The sequence below is a fragment of the Anser brachyrhynchus genome (assembly GCF_964034855.1).
Source record: "Anser brachyrhynchus genome assembly, chromosome: 16".
NCBI classification, from domain to species: domain Eukaryota; kingdom Metazoa; phylum Chordata; class Aves; order Anseriformes; family Anatidae; genus Anser; species Anser brachyrhynchus.
The window spans coordinates 10,872,077-10,888,424 of record NC_137734.1 but is presented as its reverse complement, the minus strand read 5'-3'; the positions used below and the strand labels follow the sequence as shown (position 1 = coordinate 10,888,424).

General features: G+C 44.0%; 1 protein-coding gene and 1 long non-coding RNA gene across 4 annotated transcripts in view; one reads left to right on the top strand and one right to left on the bottom strand.

Moving 5' to 3' along the window:
• Window positions 1–16,348, top strand: part of ASIP (agouti signaling protein) — a 73,261-nt gene that overhangs the window by 6,774 nt on the left and 50,139 nt on the right. The window lies entirely within an intron of this gene.
• Window positions 158–4,939, bottom strand: LOC308178989. The gene is made up of 2 exons (XR_013940094.1): window positions 4,697–4,939; window positions 158–1,006 (listed from the first exon to the last, which is right to left on the bottom strand). It is a non-coding gene; the product is annotated as an uncharacterized lncRNA (long non-coding RNA).

The following is a 16,348-nucleotide window of genomic DNA, read 5'->3' as shown; positions in this document are numbered from 1 at the left end:
TGCTCAAGTTTTTGGTTCTGCCGCTGTTTTCCTCATTATCTGTAACTCAGGGACGTGTGAAACAGCACGAAGCCACCTGTGAATTCCTTTCCCACAAAACAGCACAAAGCTCCCTGCGAACTCTTCTCCCACAATTCCCCCTTTTTTATTTTCAATCAACCAAACGCTTTCTATAGATTTTTCTATCAATCACCGCAGACACTGCAATAAGCAAGGTACAATAAGCAACAGGGTGAAAATCACATGCAGAGCTACGATTGTAAAGTAGCGTGCCTACTAGAATCTATATCAGTCAACAAGCCACTAAGTGCTAGGAATGTTGCTTTGCAGCGATACTGCTTTTTACTCACACAGCACAATCACACAATCATGCAAAGAGGCCTCTTGCACTTCTCATTCATACCACAAGAAAACATCACTTAAAATAATTTGTGTGCGGCTTCAGGAGGTCCTTGTCTGCTCCCGTGGAGAGCGGCTGACAGTGGAGACCCCTCCGAGGAAAAAATGCTCGGGGTGCACCTAGGGGCGTCCGTTCCACAGTCGATCCCACAGCCGAGCAGAGCGGCTCCTGGCGCAAGGAAGGATGCTATTAAAGTTTTGTATAATTACAGCAAAGAGATGCATTGCAATAAGGACCGTGTGGCGTTGGCCATTTGTTTCATGATTTGTTTTTTTGCCTGAGCAATTAAACCTTACACATGCTGTTGCTGTTACACATCCCAGGATGTCTAATTCCTGTGGCTCTAGGGGCGCTTGCGGCAAGTAGACAGTGCAGTCTTTGTTATCTGCTGGGTTCCCCACCAGACATGTCGTGAATGGATCGTTAGCACTAGCCCGGGACAGGCACATCGCTTCTTGTCCTGTCATATTGGCGAGGGTGACCCAGATGTTGCGGCGTGGTTGGATGGAGACCCAGGGCTGGCAATAACCGATGACGGCGGTGATTGTGAGGAGGAGACCAACCATGGCCTTACCCCCCTTGCTGGTACCCATCTTGGTCCGTGACCTGTGGAGACACAAGCATACCCTTGACCCCAAGTTATTAGAGGCTGGGGTCCCTCCCAAAGACCTGTATTTAAATTTTTTACTATTACTAAGGCCTGCTCTGACCGTGGCACCCGTGACAGTGCGGAATTCATATTTTTGTAATGTTTTACTATGGGCGGTACCTCTTTGTGAGGAAAGGGTAATGATAGGTGATTCATTACGTGAAGTGCCTTTCCCAACCTGTTCTGTGGTGTTTCCTGGGTGTCTCCCCCTTTTTGTTTATTTGGCAGTGTTTTCAAGGTGCGATGTGTGCGCTCAACAATGGCTTGACCCGTAGGGGAATGAGGAATGCCTGTGACGTGTCGGATACCCCAAGTTTGAAAAAAGGTTTGCAGGGAGTGACTGCCATAGGCGGGGCTACTGTTGGGTTTTATTTCTTTTGGGATGCCTAGTGCCACGAAAGCAACACGGAAGTGAGCCTGGACATGGCGATACGTGAACATATTTCAAGTGACCAAATTCTGGAATATACGTTACATCGGTCCACCATAACTGTAAGGACCGTAGACCTCTATGGTTTACAATTAAAGACGGGGTCGAAACATGTTGTTGACAGTCATGACATGTTTGGACAATCAATTTGGCGTCAGTGACTGATATAGTGGATTGTTTCGCCAAGACTTTGGCGGATTGATGGAAAAAGGCATGGGATAACCGAGCTTGCTCCAGCACCTTAGGCACCAGGGCAGTCAGGGTCATATTAGTCAGCTGGTCAGCGTGTGTGTTGCCCTCTGCAAAAATACCAGGTAACATGGTGCAGCTCTGCTTATGTATAATACCATACAGGTGCACTCGCTGCTCTACCAAAAATAACAGCTCTTTAAATTTTAGAAACAAGTTTTCCTTTGGGATATGTCTCAAATGTGCCCTCTCAATGTGCTGAGCAACACCTACAGCATATTGCGAGTCCGATGCAATATTCAAAGGTACTGTTTTTTTTTATTTTTTCCTTTTTTTTTTCTCCTTTTTGTCCCTCTTTTTTTCTCTTTTTTTTTTTTTTTTTATTTTCTGGCTGCAATGTCCTCGATCACTGCATTGATTCGTCACAAATCATGCAGTAATCTCCATTTCCCGCTCTTCTTCTTGATAACAAACACTGGTGAATTCCATGGGCTGTTTGTCGGAACAATATGTCCTTGTTGGAGTTGTTCTTGAACCAAGTCCTGCAGACTACTGCTCGGAAAAGAATTAATTGAGCAATTCTAGTTCCCTTTGGTATTGACAATGGTGGAGACGGTGTCCAAGCCATAGTTTGGATTTGTCCATTATAATCGACATCAATTATCCCCGGCAAAACAAACAATCTGGTCAAAGTTGTACTTGATCATCCTAGCAGCAATACACTACAGTCATTCGCTATTGGTCCTTTGACATTAAATGGAATTTTATGAATGTGAGTACACCACAACGTGGCATCTGTTACTGTGGAGGCATCTACTCTGGCACTCTCTCTGGTTCTTGCTGAAAGGGTGTCCACGGTGGTAACCGTGGCAAGTGGGGCTGCAGCGCGGAACCCTGCTCCACCGTGGTACTCCGTGGGCTGCAGGGGGACAGCCTGCTTCACCATGGTCCTCGCCACAGGCCGCAGGGGACTTCTGCTCCGGTGCCTGGAGCACCTCTCCCCCTCCTCCTTCACTGACCTTGGCGCCTGCAAGGCTGTTCCTCACTCCTCTCACTCTCCCAGCTGCTGTTTGGCACAGTGTTTTTTTCCCTTTTTTTTTTTTTCTTTTCTTTTCTCTTTCTTACATCTGCTCTCACAGAGGCTCAAACAACATCGCTTATTGGCTCGGCTCTGTTCAGCACCGGGGCCCTTACCTAACATGGGGCAGCTTTGAGATTCTTCTCACAGAAGCCACCCCTATGGCTCCCTGCTACCAATACCTTGCCACGTAAACACTACATTCCATATACTCTTACTTTACAATTATCACAGTCTTCGCAAACTTCGCTTACATCAAAAAGAAAAAGAATTCCCCACACCAAAATAAACATAACATCATCACAACACTGACAAGGTGGACAACTGACACACAGACCACCCCTCGTCCCTTCACCATGCTAATATGAAACATATTCCTCACAATTGCTGCTTTCTTAAATTCTTCACAACACTTACATTCATAAAAAAGATCCAGTCCATGTTTTGCCCGCTACTTCTCTCAACTATCATCCTATCTCAAATTCCTTGAGCCCCATGTTGGGCGAATAAAAACCATAAGAAGTTATCACGGATTTGGGGTGGGAGGTTTAAAGAAACCAATCTTCCAGCAGTATCGGACAATGAATGGCACAGAAACTATAGTAATGCTGAGTCGTACTGGAGCAAACAATTTGTGAATAGCATATGCCAACAGAAATGTGCCTGTACCAGCAGCCCTTTTAGATTGCAGCGATGATTCACTGAAACCAAGTTTGAAGAGAACCGCAGTCATGTCCACACCACTTGACACGGCCAGGTAGAAGATTCCTAGAGATACTAATGAAATTCCAACGCGGAATGAAACCCCTACAGCACCATATTCTTTAAAACGTTTTTCAGCCGCTGGGATTTATTGAGCTCGTGTTCACTGCTGAGAGCCGGGGCTGCCTTTCCAGCGCACCCACCCACACCCTTGGCCGAGCTGCCGGCGGCGGCCCGCAGCGCCAGCAGAAGGGCCGGCGGGCTGAGGCGGAGGGGGGGACCGGGGCCGGGGGGGTGGATAGCAGCGGCGGCGGCGCTTGCGGCCGTGGGGGCTGTCGCGGGGCGCGGCTCTGCCCGGCCTCGGAGGGCAGGCGGAGCGGGGAGCCGCGGGGCCGCAGCGGCCGGCGGAACGCGGCAGCGCCCGGTGCGCGCGGGCGGGCGGGCGCCCAAACCGGAGAAACGCCGCAGCCGCCGGCGGGTGCCCGGAGCTGACAACGGGGCGGGCGGCGGCGCTGGCGGCAGTCGTACGGCACCGACAACCGACCGGCCGTAACGTTTTCTGACAACGGCTGAGTAAACGGTGCGGGTAACCCGTAGGTAGTCACAGTCTTTCTTAATTCTTTAATTAGGTCCCGGTGGAAGGCATTATATTCATTTGGACCGTTGGGCCGCACCTGTATCGGGAAAGCCGTTCCTAGCGGGTCCCCGTCCCTTAGCGCTCCCCGGCGCACCAGCTCCCCTCGTTCCCGCGGGCCGAAAGCTCGGGCCCGCAGGGAGGCGTTATGGGGGCAGGCAAGGGGGGAGCCGAGGGGCTCAGCGGGCAGGGGCCCTCTTCCTTGTCATCCCCCAGGTCTATCAAATCGCACCGCTCTGGTGACCTTGCAGGCTCCGATCTCGGTTCGGCTGCTTTTATTGCCTGGGCAGCGGCGTTCTGTAATTCCTTTTCTGCCTGCCACGATCTTAACGTCTCTGTCACTAGCCGCCACATAGTCATCACCTCAGCAGCGTTAGTATCCCCACTGGACGCTGCTTCCCATATTTTTTCCCCCGCTTGGTCCCAAGTTTTTACATCAAATACTGTGGAAGCCATTGAGGGGAACCCTTGTTTTCGCAAAAATTTCAATAATAGCTTTATCTCAAACGGATCAGATTTTACTCCCCTGTCTATTAGGAGTTGCGTTAGTAGTTTCACTGTAGCCTCTTCCTCTGCCGAAAGGCTAGCTCCTTGATCAATGCCCAGCCGCTCACCTGTCCTTCAGGCGATGTCCCAGGGTTGAAGCTGCAGTCCAGCTGCGAGCTTGACTCGTTCGGCTGGGTTCCCTTCAGACGCTTGTGCCGCGCTGCTCCTCCCCTATCACATCGGGGTCACCAATTGAAGGCATGCACGACATGGACTCCTGATGGCTCTTCAACAGCAGGGCCTTTATTGCCATTTTTCACCACTACATATACTTTCCCCGTAGCCCCACACGCTGTCCGTGCGCCCGAATCTGTCTTACCATTGGTTAGAGACCCTCAGACACGCGCCCCGAGCCAGCCAGAAATTGGCCACTGCCCAAAACTCATCTTTAACACTGTAGCCAATTTACTTTATCTCATCCTTGCTCAAGTTTTTGGTTCTACCGCTATTTTCCTCATTATCTGTAACTCAGGGACATGTGAAACAGCACGAAGCCACCTGTGAATTCCTTTCCCACAAAACAGCACAAAGCTCCCTGCGAATTCTTCTCCCACAAATGCCAACAATTTATCTGCAGTGAATAGCAAAGTCAAATAAACAAATACTGGTCCTTAACGTAGCACTGGTGCATGTTGAGATCTTGTACCTTGATTTAGTTGGTCCAAACTGACACCACTATTAAGCCAAGGATCAAACTATGATAATTTCAATTGAGATAAAAGGTACTACCCTGCATCCAAGCCAGGAAAAATGTTTGACGATCTAATTCATGGTAACCAGAACTTTTTAGGAGTCTCTTTTCTGTTCTAAGCAGGTTCTATGGTCTATGCAATGAAAAACACAGATTTTAGCTAGTGGTTAAGATCTAAATCTAGGTCTGCACTGATATTACTTGATGATTTAACAGTCCCGGTTACAGAACTATGCCAAACAATAGAATAAGAGTAGTGCAGTTTATCATTAAAGCTTCTTTTGCCTGGAAATGATATATATTGCATCAGTAGAAGAGGACATGGGGATACAAACACACAATCTCAACACACACCAAGTTTTGTTAGTGTGCTTTCGACCTTGATTTTTCTTACTGGAGGAGATGCATGCTGCCTCTAGTATAGCGGGCCAGTCATTGGAAAGAATAAATCAGTCTCAACAGGTTGTGAACTACTAAGAAGTTTGTCTTTTGGCTACAATGGCAGCAAAACTTCTAGCAGTGAAAAAGACTGCCCATACCAGGTATAGGCTAAATGTTAAGAATGTATCTATCTGTCTATATTATATATTAAGACAAATGCAATGAGAGTCACCCTTAGGCAACACAACAGAAATCACCTCTTGCTTTTTTCTTGCTTTTTGTTATTGGTAGGGAAAAAAAAAAAAAAACAGTCATTGTAGGTTGACAAACTTCTTCACAGCTGAATAAAAAATTTCTGAGCGTTTTTTTTAAATGAAGCTTTCAATTAAAAAATAAAAAAATAAAAATACATAGTGATTGATACCTGAAGGATGGGAGCCTGGATTTCTGTCTTCCCACTTATCATAAGAACAAATGTCACCTATCTCTCATGTGCGGTGGGAGTCAGGCAAGTACCTGATGCAGAGGCACCATTCATAAACAGGTCCTTGTCAGCTCGAACAGGCAGCAGAAGGCTAGCAAAGATGCTGCTCTGGATTTTGCCCTGAGCTGTGTGTAGCAGCAGCTCAAACCATCAGTTCTGAAGAGCCAGTCTATTGCTACAAGCTGTATGCAGGAGTCAGGACTCCTGCAGAGCAAAATAAAGAAGAGGCTGATGTGATTATGGAGCAGAAGAGAATGAATATACAATAATAAAAACTAACAGTGAGCTAATAAAATATGGAGTTAAGGTAGACCCAAGTATTTAGATAAGAGCCAACATAGCTTTTGCAGAGCAAAATCTTTCCCAGAAATACAAAAAGGTTAAGGCATTAAGAGGCAGAGATAAATATCAGCTGCTGATATACCACAGATTTTTTTTTAAAATGTGACTTTCAGCAGTGCCTTTATGAAGATGTTTAAAGAAACCGTGCTGTTACGGAACAAGAATTAACTGCAAGACTTTATGCTAGCTTTGTATCACCAGTTTAAAAGGTAGGAAGGAATGGTTGCTTTTCAGAAAGAAGAGTAGAAGTCCAAAGGGATTTATGGGATGCTCACAGTTGCCACGTGATCTCTCTCCCTTTTCCAGGTTACTTAATACAAAGTTTGTTTTTAAGTACAGTTATTCAGAATAACGATGCACAGAGCAGAGATTTTGCAACAAAGGTCAATAAATTTCATCAGTGAGAAGAAACAGATATGGAAAGTGAAGTCTGAGTCTGGAAAGAGTTCATGGAGTCGTCAGAGTGACTTTCTAAATCAATTCTTAGAACTGAAATAATAAAGTTAGCAAAAAAAAAAGAAAGAAAATCTGGCTGCGTAAACCAATGAAGTACCTATGTTTGGAACTCTACATGCAGTTATAAACATCAAAAAAGTCCACAAAGAGGCAAAAAAGATTACTAGAGCTGGGGAACCACTTCCTATCCAAATAAAACTGTAACACAGGTTCTCAGAAGAGATGACAGAGGAACATGTAAGTGAAAGGCCTAAAACACAGTCAACAATGCAGAGGGGAAATGATTGTTCGATATTTATTGAATTCAGGAATTCAACTACATTATCAGACAGCTGTTTCAGTAAAAGATACATAAAATAAGTAAGCAAGTTGTCAATCTCCTTGGCACAGGACACTGTTGAAAAAGTAAAAAAATAATGTACTTACTGTACTTTTGACCAATTATGGCAGTTCTTCAGAAAGGGGTATCATCTAATTTTCTCAGATCCAGAGCCGTATTTAAAGAAATAGTTTCCTTCTAGTCTGGCAGCAGAACAAAATGTTGTGATAAAAACATTATTCACACTTCCCCATACAAGTGCTTGTTTTACCCAGACAACCCAAGCTGTGCCATGCTGATAGGGCATTGAATTCTTACATTTTTTGAAAAGAAATTTTATGTATGTAGAACAAATGAATATTAAAATCTGAATCACTACACACAAGTAGAACTTCTGAAAATCATTCCAATTAGCTGCAGTCATAGAAATGCACAAGCAATTGTGCTCTCACCTTCTGGTGTGCCCAGTGGAAAAAGCACCAAGCAGGAGCAGTTGTCAGTTGTGACATTTTCAGCTCCTGGTCTGTGCTTCATGTCATTTCAAACTGACCGTTCCCATTCATTACTGGGCAGATGACATCCTTGGCAGTCAGAGCCGCTTTGGTTCCAGCAGTACCCTGTTTAACTCTGAGGTTCCAGACATCAGTTCCTCACTTTTCTGTAGTCCCAACACAATTTATCTCAGCATTTTATTCCCTCCTCCATAAGGGTTTTTGATGCAATGCTGTATCCTTCTCAGTGTCAACTTTTGGGTAAGCACACTAATATCTTGTGCCCAAAGGCACTGGCATATATATTGCTGTAGGCAATGTAAGATAAAATAGTGCAAAAGGTGGGCTATTTTTAACTGAGATTCTTCTATTTAGAGGCCTGGATGTATAGCACTTTTCCTCTGGCAAGCTAAAGTTCTCTAAAGTAATGAATCTGACTCCCCAAAGGAAATAAGTTCATGCTAATCTTTCAGCTGGGCCTGTTGCAGTTGAAATAATGGCCTGGGTCTGAACCTCATCCCGTTGGTCTCTGCCCATCGACCCAACCTGTCCAGGGCCCTCTGCAGGGCCTTCCCACAGTCTGGCAGATCGACACTTCCCCCAACTTGGTGTCATCTGCAAACTCACCGAGGGTGCACTCAATTCCCTCTTCCAAATCATCAATAAAGATATTAAAGAGGATGGGCCCCAACACCGACCCCTGGGGAACACTACTCATGACCGGCTGGCAGCTGGATTTCACTCCATTCACCACCACTCTGGGCCCAGCCATCCAGCCAGTTTTTAACCCAGCAAAAAGTGTACCTGTCAACAAAAATGACTGAGAACAGCCTTTTCTGCACAGGTCTTGGCACCAGTAGAGACGCTCACTCTCTTTTGTGTCTTTAGCAGCTGATCTAAATTGTAATGACTGCAATGTCTTACCCAAAGTGGCTGTTCCTGTTCTGTCTGCATCACATCTTAATTCTGAGAAAAAAAGTGTGGTTTTTTTGTTTTTTTTTTTTTTTTTGTTTTGTTTTTTTTTTTTGTTTTGTTTTTTTTTTAAATAGCCAGCTATTTTCTTAATGCTATTTGTAAATAGCTATGCTAGAGTCTGTGTTGCTATAGTGTTTGGTATGAAACAATCTATCCAATATTTAAATGTTTTGGCAGTAAACAGCTTTCTGCTAGCTCATTACTACCAACAGGAGCAGTACAGAACAGAACTCTGCAGATCCTTGGCACATAACAGTGGTCACGTTTGTACAACCATGCAGGCACAACCCCTTAGTGTATATCACCAAATACAGCTTTAATCTGAATTCAGCGATTAGTAAGTATTTGAAGCAATACAATTTTATAGTCCCATGCCATATAGAAATTGTTGAACTAATATCTTTCTAATGCTGTATAAATGCCAACACTGTAGGACTGAGCCCCCTGTTTGTCTGATTGTAAGGATATAGGTACTCTGAATGGTAACACCTGTTATGTCAGGTACTTATTTCTTGAGTAGAGCGCTGGCATGTGTCTTAGTACAGTATTTAGTTGTCCTACAATGTCTCCATTGAGTATCATTTGACTAACATTACTAGTGACACCAGAGGTATCTTCTAGCATTAGGGTTGTTTTCCCAGGGCTTTTGGATTCATCAAGCTTGCATTCTCTGCTCTAAGCATGCTAGTAGTCTGCAGACCTCACTTCAGCCTTCACTTATGTTACACTCCCTCAGAGCTCATGCAGGCCAAGTTCTCATCCTACACAAGATTTTCAGTACTGACTACTCATACATAGTTTTCAAATCACACTAAACCAACAATCAAAACCAAGCATGGGCTCACAGGGTACTGGCAGGGACAACAACAGAAGCTGCATGTTGGAAGATGATCTTCATTTTCAGTTTATGCTGTAGATAGGCAGGAATGCTGAATGCCATTCACTGAAGTGCAGCAAGCAATGGTGCAGACAAAGGACTGCATCAGCTCATACAATGGATCCTTCCCTCTTTTTAAGATCATTTGGGTACCCTCACCAGTCCATTGCCAGCAGAGCAACTCCAGAGATGCACAAACACTCCAAAATACCACTGCATAGCATTAGTTCAGGTACTTAAAGACACCTAGATGTGTTAGAGTGAAGCGATGGATGGATCTGTTGAGCCGTTTGCTTTACCTGGTGAAGCAAAGACACTTAGTCCCTAGGATCTACACTTCAGTAATTAAAGTGCTATCAGTAACATTAGTTTGTTTCAAGATTCAGTGTTATTTCCAACAGAGCTTTTGTTTCCTTGTTTGTTTTTCTTATTATTACTTCTTTTATAGATCTACAAGCCTTCACAGGCCAGTTACCAGGTGGCTTCTTCATTCAACCCTGACATATAGGAGTGTCTCTAAGTACTGACATCAGTCTGCAGTTAGGACATTGTTCATAATTTTTCCAGTTAAATTTAAGTAATTTCCATCTCATACTGTTTTGGATAACAAAATTGTTGAGTTTCTCTGCTTTCTTGATGAAGAAAATATTTTGTTCATTCTTAAGATGCAATGTAGTTAAAGAATAAAAAGCATGTGCTGCTCATTTCTCTACAAGTCCAGTTACAGCAGTTAGGTAAATGGCATGCAAAAATGCCCTTTGATATGTAAATTAGAGAGTCTAGAAAGCTAGTAAATATTTCTGTGGTTCAGCGGGAGGCATAGTCTTCGCTTCTTTGGGGAAACACTGACACTCAAATCTATATGAATGATCTATATGAGTGATCTTTGGCCACAAAAGAACACTTGTTTTTGCTTCCAAACAAAAACATGTCATTTATGGCTTTGTATGCACTGGATGGAAATTTGAAACATGTGGATAGGCTGTACTGACCAAGCAGTTCTGTTCTACACATTGGTATTTCAGTGTTGAAGGACTATTGCACAACACTGCAGAAAAAGTGGATGTTGCACACAAAGTCTTTTCCTGAATCTCCCTGCCCTCCCCACCCACCAAAGATCTTACAGGACTGTGTTTTTTGAGATGCTCATCTGTGTCCTGCTCATACATGGAGATGATGTGAAGAAATGTATGCAAATTGGGGTGTGTGTATGTGTTTATTTTTGTTTTCTTTTTTTCCAAAAGGGGAGGTTTATATGCTGAGGTGTGAATGCAGGAGATTTTAGTGTTGAATAAAGCCCTTCCACCCTCTTTCTTTTTTCCCTTCATTTTTTGTCCTCTTTTGTTTTTCTTTCTTTCTTTCTCTTTTTTTCTTCTTTCATTTATATGTGGGCACTTTCAAAACATTGCTCTTTTTGGGTGAAGGAGTCACCCCAATTCTTTTGCAGGAGCCCAGCTCTCTCCTGGCTCCCTGGCTAGCACAGAACTTTCCCCAGGCACACCTGCCTCCTGCACTGCTCTCAGCTTGTGGATGTTCCATACACCTGCCAGCTTGGGAACATCCTGGGCAGCAGCGTATGAAACATCTGTGTTAGTTTTAAAATACCATGTGCTAAACTATTGTCCTGGTTTTGGCTAGGATAGAGTTAATTATCCTTGTAGTAGCCGGTATGGTGCTGTATTTGGGACTTAGGATGAGAACAATGTTGATAACACACTGATGTTTTAATTGTGCGGAGCAGTGCTTACACCAAGCCAAGGACTTTTCAGCTTCTCACACTGTCCTGCCAGTGAGGAGGCTGGGGTGCAGCAGGAGCTGGGAGGGGACAGACCCAGGACAGCTGACCCCAACTGGCTGAAGGGGTATTCCATGCCATGTGGTGTCCTGCTGAACAATTAATATGGGGGGGCTGACCTGGGTCGGGGGGCACCGCTGCTTTGGGATGGGATGGGCCCACCCGGACAGGTGGGTGGCAAGCAACTGCATTGTGCATCACATTGTTTTGTACACGTTATTCTTATTACTATTATTATTATTTCTATTTCTTCTCTGTCCTATTAAATTGTCATTATCTCAACCCACAAGCTTTTACTTCTTTTTTTCACGATTCTCTCCCACATCCCACTTGGAGGGGGGGGAGGGTGAGCGAAAGGCTGCGTGGCGCTGAGCTGCCTGCCAGGTTAAACCACAACTATAAAAGAATTTCTCACCAGCATGGCTAGCTCTGGGGCAATAACTTCGCCTGGCCACCACTTCTGACATCCAAATCAGAGGCCTTGCTGCACTAGGGCAACTGCAGTTTGTGTTCTGATGTTTCCTTAGAAAGTCTAGATCAACATCTATATTAAAAAGGAGGAAATCTAAAAATAAAACCAAAAAAGCACAGCCCTCAATGCCTTTAATAACAGTGCTGCAATCAGCACAATGCAAAACTGTGCCTAGCTTTAACTGGTGGGAGCCCAAGGAGAGGTGCTGCAAGGACCTCTCTGTGAGGAGGAACCATCCCTTCCTCTGCCATGTCCCACTGAGCAGCTCACCCTTTGTAGGTGTGTTGGAAGTCTGCAGTGCGTCAGGAAGCTGTCTTCCACGCACTCCAGGAACCTTCTAGGCTGCTTCCTCAGGGCTGTGTTGTATCTCCAGCACGTGTCCGGGAAGTTGAAGTCCCCCATGAGAACAAGCACTGGCAATTGAGCGACTTCCACCAGCTGCTTACAGAACGCCTCTTCTGCCTCTTCATCGTGGTTTGGTGTGGTTTGAACCCCCACCAGGATGTCCGCCTTGTTGGCCAACGCCCTGATCCTTACCCACAGGGACTCTACCTTATCATTCCCAACCCCAAGCTCGACAACATCGAAACACTCTCTAACATAGAGAGTCACGTCACTTCCCCTCCTAAGTTGACTGTCCCTTCTGAGGAGCTTGTAGCCATCCATTGCAGCACTCCAGTCGTGGGAGTGGTCCCACCACATTTCAGTGATGGTGACTAGGTCATAGTTTGACTACCACACAACAGCTTCCAGCTCCTCCTGTTTGTTGCCCATGCTGCATGCATTGGTGTACACGTTGTGCCATTGCCCTCACCCCCAAACCCTGTGAATGCTCCCCCAGACTCACCTCTATCAAGCCTCATTTCATCCCTGTCCCCCTTCATACTTGGTTTAAAGCCTTCTCAATGAGCCCTGCCAGCACCTGGGCTGGGATCAGTTTCCACCTCTAAGACAGGTGGGAATCATCTGCAGCCATCAGGCCAGGTGGAAATGCAGTGATGGAAAAAAAAGATACCCTTCTACTGATTCCCAACTACTTTCCATTTAGTTGCAGGTTTGAACCATTGGTCCCATGAAAAGATACCTCGGATAAACATATTAATCAAAGTCTGAATTTCAGTGTTGCAGGTTCACATATTTAAAGTTAACAGTGCTCTTGAATGTTTTGATGCATAAGAACATTGATTTCAGTCTAGTTAAATGAGATATAAAGGGCTGGGGAGAAAGATAGAAACCAAGTAATTTACTCATTTTATGATAGAATCCTGTGGGATTATATACTTCAGTTTTCAGGATGCACAGTTGTTGTGCTGGATACCAGTGTAACAATGCTGCAGTTTGAACAAACACACACACATACACAAGAAAACATTGATATATCTAAAGAGTGGCTATAATATGCAGCTCTTTGGTCTTTTTGATGGTGAGTTTCAAATTAGAAGAAACAAAAACTCTGCATGGCACAGTCCCTTATAGGTAAATACCAAACTGAGTGAATCCAACTGTTTCTAGGACATATTCAAAAGCATTTGGTGCCATTTCCCACAGCATTCTCCTGAAGAAACTGGCTGCTCATGGTTTGGATGGTTCACTGGGTAAAAAATTGGCTGGATTTCTGAGCCCAAAGGATCATTGTGAATGGAGTTAAAGCCAGTTGGCTGCCAGTCACATACAATGTTCCCCAAAACTCAGTATTTGGGCCAGTTTGGTTTAATATTTTTTATCAATAATCTGGACGAGGGGATTGAGTGCATCCTTAGTAAGTTTGCAGATGACACCAAGCTGGGCAGGAGTGTTGATCTGCTCGAGGGTAGGAGGGATCTGCAGAGGGACCTGGGCAGGCTGAGTCAATGGGCCAAGGCGAACCGCACGGTATTCAACAGGGCCAAGTGTCAGGCCCTGAACCTGGGGTACAACAACCCCGGGAAGCAGTGCAGGCCTGGGAAAGAATGGCTGGAAAGGTGCCTGGTGGAAAGTGACCTGGGGATGCCTATCGATAGCCTGCTGCACAGGAGCCAGCAGCATGTTCAGGTGGCCAAGAAGGCCAAGGGCCTCCTGACCTGCATCAGATGAGAGGCAACGGACACAACACAGGAGGTTCGGGCTCAATACAAGGGGGCACTTCTGTACTGGGAGGGTGGCAGAGCACTGGGACAGGCTGCCCAGAGAGGCTGTGCAGTCTCCTTCCCTGGAGATATTCAAACCCTGCCTGGATGCCATCCTGCGCAATGTGCTCTAGGTGATCCTGCCTGGCAGGGGGGTTGGACTGGGTGATCTTCAGAGGTCCTTTGCAACCTCAGCCATTCTGTGATTCTGTGATTTCCTTCAGAAGTGCACTCCTGGTGTGAACTAAGGCACTAATGTAGAGATCTCTCTACTTTGCGTATGCACTAGGCATATAGAAGCACTTTCTAATGTAACTACATTGTCTTCATTAGATCCAGACTGTTATATACAGTCGTAATAGGTATTATGTTTGTTAATGCTTGTTTCATTTAAAAATATGTACTTGCTAGTCACTATTAGTTATTTGCAACTTTGGTTAGCTATATTCTATCTGGATTGCTCATCGGTAACCACAAGGAAAAAATTTTCAGGGTGCATGCCAGCTAGCACTGTTTCTTATTCAGCTTCCAAAAATCCCCCAAAAGAAAATCAATACCTTTTGGTCAAAAAAAAAATACACTACATTGACCACTTCAGTTAACTGATTCATTACTTCTTCACACACTATCATCAGTGGGAAATAAAACAATTGGATCACAGTAATAAGAGCATGATCCTAAGATGACATTTGTGGTTCTGTAATCAGAAAAAGATTTACATAGTTGCCAAATAATTGTATGTCCATTTGGTAGCACTTATGTACCTAACTACCTAATTGTTTCCAGGAGAAAGTTATCCTGCCTTCACTACTCCTTTAAAATGGTTTCCAGGTGCAAACTCCAGGCAGACTTCAAGTCCATTTGAGAACATAGGCTTATGGCCATCCTGTTATGCTGTAACAGTTGACGCCACGCTGGTATTTGCATCATCCAGCCACCAGAACAAACACAGGACCATGATGCGGGTAGCTTAGTTACAACACCCTGAGTAAAGGGGGAGAGAGTACCAGGGCAGCAAAACACATTTCTGTTCCAGTACACATGCTTTCCTTGAATAGCATCTCATCCTGCTACTGGTGTAAACAAAAGTACAGCATTAGGCAAACAGCTGGTCTGCCCTGGTAAGAATTGCTCGGTTTCTTATATGTTCATCGTAAAACTTAACATCTTGGATGGCACCAAGGATAAGGCTCAATGGGAAAGGCTGGCTTTCTGGGACTTAGTTGTTCTAGTAGCAAAGTCTTAAGTTAATTCTGTGGGTGGTTTTTTTTGTTTGTTTTTTTCGTGGTGGTTGGTTTTATTTTAAAATTTTTCCTCTTTAAACAAGGTAACTTTCAAGTTCTTGTTCACGTTTTTATTGAGTACATGCTTTAAAGCATCTTTTTGTGGATAATGCTTTGAGATGATGTATGGATGAGCTCTGAACTTAGATACTTCTGCCCTGAGGATTAAAGAGAAACCATGAAAAAAACCATTCAGACACTTGAGACCTGACAAATCTTATCACAAGAAAGATTTGTTGTACATGCATCTCAAGTTCAGAAGTTTCTCTCCTACCAGCTTTTATTAGCTTACAGACATCAGAAAATAAATAAATAAATAAAAATTTAAAGGGTCACCATTGCAAAAAGAGCACAAAATCAAGGAAATGGCTTTCACTATACAAGTGTGCACAGACAAAAAACAGGCAAGTTGTCAAAACCAAAGTGTTTTGGAGAGAGTTCATTGAAATTAATGTATCTCTGCAAAACAGTTTGATTTTTTCAAGGCAGCATTTTCCAGACTACATGTAACTGACAATCATCATCTTTACTTCATTTTCAGTGGATCTGAAAGTCCAAGTTCTTGGAAAATCTATACTTCAAAATTCTTAATTACAAAATAAATAAATAAATAAATAAATCTGTTTAAGGCATTACTACATGGTATTATAATTCCATCTTTGCTATTTTTAAAACAGCATGAGAAAACAACAACAGAATATAAAATTATATCACCAGACAAAACGGTGTGCTTGTAAACACACAAAAGAAAAGCATTATAAGACTAAGGGTGGAAAGTCATAACATTTACAGACTTCTTCTGTGAACCCAGGGAGTCATAAGCACCATGGCAGCTGACAGAAGTAGCAGTTACAGATTTACTGTAAATGAAATACATTTTAATCTGGGATACTTTAAAATAACGGTCCTCAAGTTGTATCATCATACTTAAGATAGTAGCTGAAGAACTATTTAAGTGTCTGCAGGAAGTAAGCCAAATGATTTTTTTTGGCAAGGTACGGGGTATGTTTCTTCCAAGGACTCTCAATGCTCTTTCAGACACTTTCGTG